Source organism: Glossina fuscipes, unplaced genomic scaffold, assembly GCF_014805625.2.
Source record: "Glossina fuscipes isolate IAEA_lab_2018 unplaced genomic scaffold, Yale_Gfus_2 303, whole genome shotgun sequence".
NCBI lineage: Eukaryota > Metazoa > Arthropoda > Insecta > Diptera > Glossinidae > Glossina > Glossina fuscipes.
This window is the reverse complement of record NW_023998646.1, coordinates 845,405-854,456: the sequence shown is the minus strand read 5'-3', so window position 1 is coordinate 854,456 and position 9,052 is coordinate 845,405. Positions and strand designations below refer to the sequence as shown.

The 9,052-nt window shown below is 35.1% G+C and overlaps 1 pseudogene; it reads right to left on the bottom strand.

Moving 5' to 3' along the window:
• Positions 1–1,024: 1,024 nt before the first annotated feature.
• On the bottom strand, positions 1,025–4,710 carry LOC119642978 (annotated as a pseudogene).
• Positions 4,711–9,052: the final 4,342 nt, after the last annotated feature.

The window sequence follows — 9,052 nt, the reverse complement described above, 5'->3', positions numbered from 1 at the left end:
ACCTACCAATGGTCAATGGTCAAATTTTGGTCGCCTGCTTCCTAAGTATCCCAACAGTTTCTGACTCCAAGATCTGTCCAACATCCTCTGCAGATTCTGCAATCTTGTATATGAACCTTTTCATTTAAGAACCTCTTACTTAACAACAACGACGTCAACAAGTCTAAAACGTTCTTGACGAGTATCGCTCAAGTTACTATATCAAGTTGCTGTTAAAATATCAAAAGAAAAGTCAATCTCTTTGTAGTGTGGTTGAGAAATCTGGCAGCGATACAAAGAACGAAATGAGGCATTTCTACGACTAAACATAAATGAGTTACTTTGATAAGGAGTTTTATGTGACGTCACGCCGTTAGTGATCCCGATAGGTTTAAATTCATTATAATTTGTTTTTGTAAATGCACCGGGGCTAGCCCGGCGCGAAGATTCATCCGTCACTATCAGGCAAATGCCTTTTAAGAAAAACAAGAAATACATTTAAAATGCGATCTTAAAGAAAATGAAAGCTACAATTTGCTGAGATGTTGTTGCAAGTCAGATGTTGAAATTTGACATAAATAACCGTTGTTTGGGCGGTCATACATTACTCATATAAAAATGAAGAAAATTGGCATTGCTTACCCATTAAATATCAAGGCTTTCCGAAGTTTTTGATCCGAACCTTTGTAAAGCCCAGAAGAAGGCTTCAGTGATCTGTTAAGTATATATATCCTTGACCAGTGTCATTTTCGGAATCCACTCAAAAATTAAACTATCGACTTCAAATTGGGGTTAAACTACAAAAGTGGTCCACATCGGTCGGTGCAGCCTTAATTGAAGGTTGCTGCAATTTTTGCCCATTGCTCATAAAGCACAACAGACACAACAGAACATAGAGTATAGAAATTTATTTTTTCCTTTTTTTTCTAGTCTTTTCGAGGTATTTGTTAACAGCGGGTTTATTTGTAATGATCAGCTTTCTTAGTATGCGAAATTTTTTCGAATAATGACTAATTTATGGCCGGTTTTAAAGATAATTTTTGATATAGAATGCCTTTATTGTTCTTATATTTTTATATACATTAAAAGTTGCATAAAAGCTTTAGTATGCCATATTCGTTACACTGAAAAAAATGTTTCTACCGAGGATTGTTTGCCGATGAATTTGTGTTACATGTATGCTCTTCGTAGTCCATAACTTCTTCATATATTAACTCTTTCCATTGCTCAACAGTGTGATTTCTTTCATCAACACTATGATCATACGGTTCTGGTGCCGGCTGAAAATATGAAAATTTGATTATTTTTCATCATACAGATTTTAAAAAACTAATCAGACAGGATCTGTAACAAAAACGCAATGTTATACAATTGACTCCTCATTTTCTCTATCAGTTCCAAAGCAATTTACGTAGATTCGTTTGGACGACAATGCAACTTTATATTATTTTTTTATCCTACACGACTTATGATGCGGGGCATAATAAATTTTTGCTAATGCATGTAACAGCCGGAAGAACTCAACATTAACACATTTTTCTTATATCGATAAATTCAGAATCATTGAGAATCGACCTAAGCTTTGTCTGCCTGTCTGCCCATGTTTATAAGTATTCCCTACGTTTTAAAACCATTAATAAAATAAGAAATAATAAACATAAAAAGGAAAAAATTTAATTGAAAGAAAGTTGATATTGTTGCAAGTCATGAGGATAGCTGTATTAGCCCCGAAAAATAATTCCTCAAGAGATTGATGATACTTTTTTAAGCTGATGAATTGTCCGCTTCATATTTTGTTTGTTTTTAATTTCTATGCTTATTGCTATGAATAGAAGTGAAAAGACATGAACCTCTGGTTGAGAACCCGCCACTACAATAACCCCATTTACGTGTGACAATGTTAAGGACTAAATTTCCATGCATATTCATAACAGTATTCTTGTGTTCAATCTCTAGCTCGATATTTTGAAGATATATTTTGATGAAATTTGGGATACTGACTTGCTTTGATCCAAAGATGAATCCTATCGAATCGGACAACTTTTTCGGCCACTGCGCACATAACGCCTATTTGTGAAAGTTAATGATATGGAAAAGCTTACAATTTTCAGAATATTGCGACAAAAATAGTGTGGTAGCATTGCGGTATTCAAAATTCAATGGATCGAATGGGGCAATTTACAAGCCTCGTACATCTTTAGGACAAGTGAACATTTATATGGAATTCAAGCGTAAATTCAACACGTAGAAAATTGGCCCAATTGATCTCGTTTACTTGTTGACTTGCCACAGTCGTAAAAGTAAGTTTGGCGCAGACATTCCTTGATCGATCAAGAATTCAATACTGAAAACTGGTTACCATCCATTCCCTCCATCGTATCTCCGTCTATAACTTTTGATTCTGTGAAGAATTTCCGAGAAACCTGCAGCCTAAATGTTTAATTTTTTCAACAACTATTGTTACCAACATTATTAGTGCTAATGCATACCAATCATTAAAGGAAGAAAGAGTACCAAACGTTAAAACGTTTGCAGATCCAGACGCAAGTTCTGCATCAAATTCTGCACACATGCGTCTGGATAATGTCTGTGGTAAACGTTCGCCTGATCGCAAAGGTATGGGATGCAAATTTGACAAAAGCTTTGCAAGTTCTACCATGCAGTGTCACAATATATCGAAAATTTGTTTTTTTTCAAAACCATTTAACGCCGAACGACTAAAGAAATCATATTCGGCCGTGAAGGAATTTCTTATATTTACATCTTTTATATTAAAAAAAAAAAAACCTAAAAAAAACAAAAGACTAAATTTCCTTACTCTACAATATTGCGTGGGAGTAGCTGACTTTTTTATTTTCGTAAGATACCCGTGGACATTTTCATGGCGTATCTATTGTAAGTTATGAGTAATAAGCTAAAAAGCAATGACCGATTTAGACCATTTTCAATACGAACCTGGGCGCGAGGACTTCCAATACTTTTGTAAATTTGAAGGCGATTACTTCAGCTTTGCGACACGGTCGTTCAACAGACGGACATACTTAAGCCCATTCGGAATTGGATGCTGATCATGTACATATTATGCTGGTATATGTACATATTAAATATAATATTACTTGGCCTCTGAGGATTCCTCCTACGTTTTGCAAAATGAATACATTGATAACAGTTGCGCTGAGTTCAGATTTTTCGCTTGTACTTAGTATGCCGATTTGAAAAGAGTCGCACCGATTTTTACTAATAAAAGTATAAAATATGTATTTTCCATGACGGTCAGAACAAAGTGAGGAAAAGATATAAAGGTAATGACCGCAGCCAAACAGCCGTATGCCCAATCGATAAGTGTTATGCATTTACCGATTGAGCACTCACTACAGCTACGACCATCGCACTTAAGATTTGAACACGTGGGCACTGACCTGGTAGTCACGATTCTTACTTAATCGGCTATTCATGCCAACTAAAAGTACATTTTTAAAACATAAAGCTTCATAAGGGATGTAGTCTTAAAAAAGGTGCGATCCGAACCAGTTTCAGTAGGTATTTGTTGACGTGCTCGGCCAAAAATGTCGAATGTTTTTTAGTCAGGATGTTATGAGAGCTTCATGGTAAGAATATATACAATGATGCCAATCTCGTTTAGATTAAATATTTACACCCATGTACTAACAGCGTTGACCTCCTCATTGTCATACCAGACGTGTATGTAGCTATGTAAAAGAGCTTGCTCAACCGATATACGTTGTTCTGGATCGATAACTAACATTTTACTTAAAAGATCTCTGGCTTCTGCTGCTTTTCTTCGGCTTTGTTCGTTATTATCGCTTGGAAATAAAACATCAGGAAATAACCTGTCAAATGAATATCCGGAATAACGAGGTCTATTCTCCACATAATTTCTGACAGTTGGTTGTAATCGCTGCATAAACGATGCTGATGGAGTTCCAAGTTGTTCTATAAAAGAAACAAAAAATGGGAATAAACAAATTTTTGTGATAATTCGCCGCAGTAGTGTTTACCTATTATTTTATTTCACTGATCAATATGATCAGTTCCGGGAAACAATACACCACCACGTATCATCTCTCCCATTATGCACCCTACGGACCATATGTCAACATTTTCTTTATAACCCATTCCTAAAATTACTTCTGGAGCACGATAATACCGGGTTACAACGTAAGGCGTCATCATAAAAGTGGTACCAGCTGTCCGAGCTAGTCCAAAGTCGAGTATTTTTAATGTACAATCGGCTTTTACAACAATATTCGACGGCTTTAAATCCTTTAAAAGGAGAGGATTATATTACTCAAATATCCCAAACTTAAGAACCAAACCATGAAATTGATCTGCTTTTAGGAACATTATTGATGGAATGATTAGAGGAATAAAATAAGTACTTGAAATTTCAAGATCAATATGGAATGCTAATAAAGCTTAAAAAGCCTAGAAATTTCTCAAATTTTAGTAATCTTTCGTGAAAAATCTGGCACCGGTAGGTTAAGTTTAGTTATTTAAAACTCTCCCGCTTAAAAAATACTGATCAACTCGGTAATAGAAATCAATTACAAAACGCCAAATCTTTTCAGAGAGAATTTTATTTTTGTATTAGTTTTTATATTCTGCACCACTAGCGGTGCAAATGCTCAAAACCAAAAGGTACATTAAATTTGTGTTCAAGTACACGACACTCAAAACGACTTGAGATAGACCCATTTTTTATTATGCAGACAGATTTAGAATCACTTGTTGAACCAATCTAACTTTTTCTGATAGCTTTCCATATATTTTTGTTTTCAACCTACAGATCGCATTTTTTTAAATGTTTTGATAAAATTTAGTACGCTGACGTGGTCTGGCCCGGACGCATCGAAAAGACCATTTCCATGTACTGTACTATTTTGAAAATTATATGAATAGCTGTATTAAACGCGATGGTGAAGGGTATTTCATAGAGAACGGCAGCCCACTACAATTTGTTTACTTGCGTTTATATGATGACATTGCGTGATATTTTGCCTAATTTCTGCATTCTGTTCATAAAATGCTCTATTTTAACGTTTTGCGTTTTTAGTAGGTAAAATAGAGTATAAACAAAATAATTAAAGAATATAGCCTTCAAAATAGTTAACAAAAATGGAGCTGTAACCCCTATCACAAAACTGCAATAAAGTTGTGATGGCAGTAACACGTATCTGTCGATCAAAGTAAATTGTTTTCGCACCCCAATAATTCCAGCTGGAAACAATGTACTCAAATGAACTTGCGATAATATAACTACAACGAAGCTACCCAAGAACAATTATTGTAACATTGCTGATAATTACTTCTTATGAAACTACTTTATGAATGAGTAAAAATAACATGAAGAAAAACTACACTCTTTTCTATTAGTAATTGGTGACACATTTGCACCACTATTTGCAATGACTGCGTTTGTTTTGGACCATAAAAGTGGAGAAAAAATTGCAGTATCAAAAAACAAAATAATGGAATTAAACGTTTACTATATGCAAGGAAAAGATGGAATGCCGCTAGTACGCCGAAATCTTTATATTCAAAATAGATTTAACTAGTAGTCAAAATTTAGGACACTACTTTCTATCGAATGCAGAGCTTCACAGATCCCAAATTTGTTACGCGCTCATCTTTAGTGATGTCCAAACTCATGGAAGATAACACAAAATTGGGTGGGGGAGGCGGTGGAGGACATGCACCCAGAGGTGGAGCGGCGACAGCAATGCCCTTGCTAGACCATACTAATCCTGTAATATCAAATTGCTTGATATATTGCTGCTGTTCCGTTAGAGTTTGCACCCAAGCCCGAGCCCATTCCACATGTGTGATGTCCTTTTCCTTCCATTCTTTTAACACACGATTTGTGTAAAATTGACCTGCATCGTTCATTTTCTTAACTCAATCTAGACGGGAATAATTTAATTTAATAAATGCGAAATAATATTGAAAATAATATATGAGTTAACAAATTGGAAGAATCACAAAAAGCTTTAAATTACAAAGAAAACAGTGCAGTGCAATGACTTAAAGACAATTGTGACGAATTAAAAACCTATTTGTGCAAAATTTGTTACTTATTACGTTTTTAATATTTGAAAAATGAATTGAATAATATCTTTTCCCTTCTTCTTCTTCGTCTTCTATTCAGCAAATAGCAAACCGAAAATTTGCTGGGATATGTAAAAGAGGCCCAATGTGTAGCAACAAAGTTCTTTGTTTGAGCCTTAATAAAGTTAGTTTTGATTATGTAATTATTGTTATTTATTTATTTTATTATTTCTCTTCCCTTTTTTGCAATCTACTTCTTCCGCTTCTTCTGTCTGGTATTCACCAAATTAGCAACCGAAAATTCGCTGGGACGCGTAAAGAAGGCCCCTTATGAACGTAGAGTTCTTTATTTCTGGTCTTAGTAAAGTTGGCGTTAGATTTGGAATATAATGTTATTATTAATATTATTTATTTTAATTTTGCACGTTATACGTCCGACACGTTATTTTTTTTTATAGTTTTTATTAAAATATACATATTACTCGTTCGCCACGTACGAACAGAAGAGTGAGGAGTAAATTGCGATGAGTAAGATTTAATGTGGTATATGAGTATAAAAAGTTATATCAAGAAATTCGTGGGTGTGAGAGCAAAAAAGTGTACGTTCAGAAATTGACTGTAAACGCTTATATGTCTTGATGACATGATTTAAAAGAAGGAAAGATTGCGACCTATGCTGTTCAATTGCAAGAATGCTGTGCTCACGAAGACCACATATACCCAATTTGCGAAGTGTGGAATGGCGAAGAGAAATGGTAACATTCAGACAGGTAAAAAGGATATGATCAGGGGACCTCATATGTACACGACTTGTCAAGCACAAACTCAGAACTGTGATCTTGCAACAAATATGGTCACAGGCTATAAAATTGGTCACCCCCAACTTCATCCATATCATCCCCATGCACATCATCCATGTCTTGCGCAACCGCGTAATGTGCAACATCATCATTCGAGCAGTTTGCATAATGATGTTTTCTCCGCCTTATCTGGTCTAAGTTTTCTATCTTCGTCTGGTGACCCAATGACGTCGTTCGACATTGGCGAACCATTTCCCTCTGACGGCAACTCGGTACACTTTACAGGTGGCCAATAAATTACAACAACAACTTTTGTATCACCATCCACACCAACAACAACATTTTATTTATGGTAGGCTCCAACGAGTCTGATATGAGCGTTGGATAGGCGGTAATTGTAGCATTCGGTGCTACAACGTTAGCAAAAGAAATATTTGCCATCGTCGGAAATCCGGAAGGGAAACAGGGGCGCTGTGAAAAAGTGTGAAATCTTAAGAAATTTTTAAGAGAATAGGATTAAAAAATTTACATTTTCGCTAAGTACTTTATAGGAAGTGTTTTAATCTGGTAGTCGTACTGCCGGCCTCCTCGATTTCGGTTTAATGTGTTTTCAAAGAGTGGGCCCTCAAAACGAAAGTGTTCAGTGGAGCCTTCGGCCAAAGAGATACTCATAAATTGTCAATTCCCATTTTAAGGATACATCAATCCGTAACTTTAACAGTACCGTTTTAGGTTATGCAACACCAGTGAATGATTTTAGTTTAAAATCAATGAAAGAGATAAGGTTAGAATTATATATTATAGTGAAATTCACATGGTTATAATGCTGTTAAAATATTTACCATTCCACTATCATTTCCCCTGTTGGTTCCATCTGATTAAACATACTGGCAAATATAGGATGGCTGGTAAACAAGATATAGATTCTAATTGGCGAAGTGAGGTTAGACGGTACGGCAACGCGATTAACATTAACTTAACGAACAATACATTTATGCAATTCAATTGAATTCAATTCAGTATTTGTTCAAGGTGATGGAATTCTAAAAATTTGTGATTCTTTAAGTTTTGGCTCTTTTTGTCTTCCCGAAATTCAGTGTTTGGGATTTTCCATTGATGCTGAGTAAATCAACGTAGCGACCAAAAGTCACCGAATTTGTTATTAATCTTTCCTTGCAACATGGATTTGACGGGATCGTCTGGGAATACTGGTCGCAATTGATCGGGCGCGCGGACAACAAGTTCTTGGTTAACTTAGCTGTGGGCATAAGTAAAGCTCCTAACGAACATAATTTGAAGCTTGTACTAGTCCTACCACCAATGCGCAAAGAATTGGATTAGCTGTATACACACCTCCACGCTTTCTCCTTAATGACGTACGATTATTCAAGCGTACATCGACCAGGTGCGAATGCTCCGCTCTATTGAATTTCTTTAATAAGGAATGTGTGCTAAGCGGTCATTGATTGATGAGGCGCGTCGTTTGGCTTCTTGTTTTTCCTAAATTGATTTTTACAATTTATTTCTACATCCAAAAATTTTTCAAAAAGTCTCCATATGTATATATACGTTAGTATAGTATATATCTACTTCCGATATATCTTAGCTAAATATATCATATCATTTGTTCATTTTCACCAAATTGTAATATATTCCTTCCTTCTCTCAAATTCGTATTTTTATATTATAACTATAGAGGTAGAACAAAATTGAGTGTTCTAACACAATCAAACAAATATATAATCAGCATATGTACATAAGGATTAGCATATTAATAATTGAATGCTCCATGAATCTTGCAAAGAAAGATATCATGATCCTAGTGATGAACAGATTTCACCACTCTTCAAAATTGTGAAGACATGGATTTGCGGGTTGTGAAATAAAAAGAATTGGTATTCACAGAAGGTCAAAGCTTTAAATCGCCACCGGCTTTTGCTGAAATTTTACAACAAAGTCAACAAACTCAGCAATAAAAGCAAGATAAATGTTTTACATTTATCTTGCATTAGTGTAGGCAGCGGTTTGATTCTACAGGCATTTTTCTTTCTAATACTTCTTCCATTTTCACGAAGCGAAGAAGTACTCTTGATATCGTAGTAAAAATGCATTGTCTTGTTTATATATTTTTACAATTCAATTAAGAATTATACAGCATCTAAAAATGCATAAACAAGAAATATGTAAAAAGAACTTTTGTAATAGAA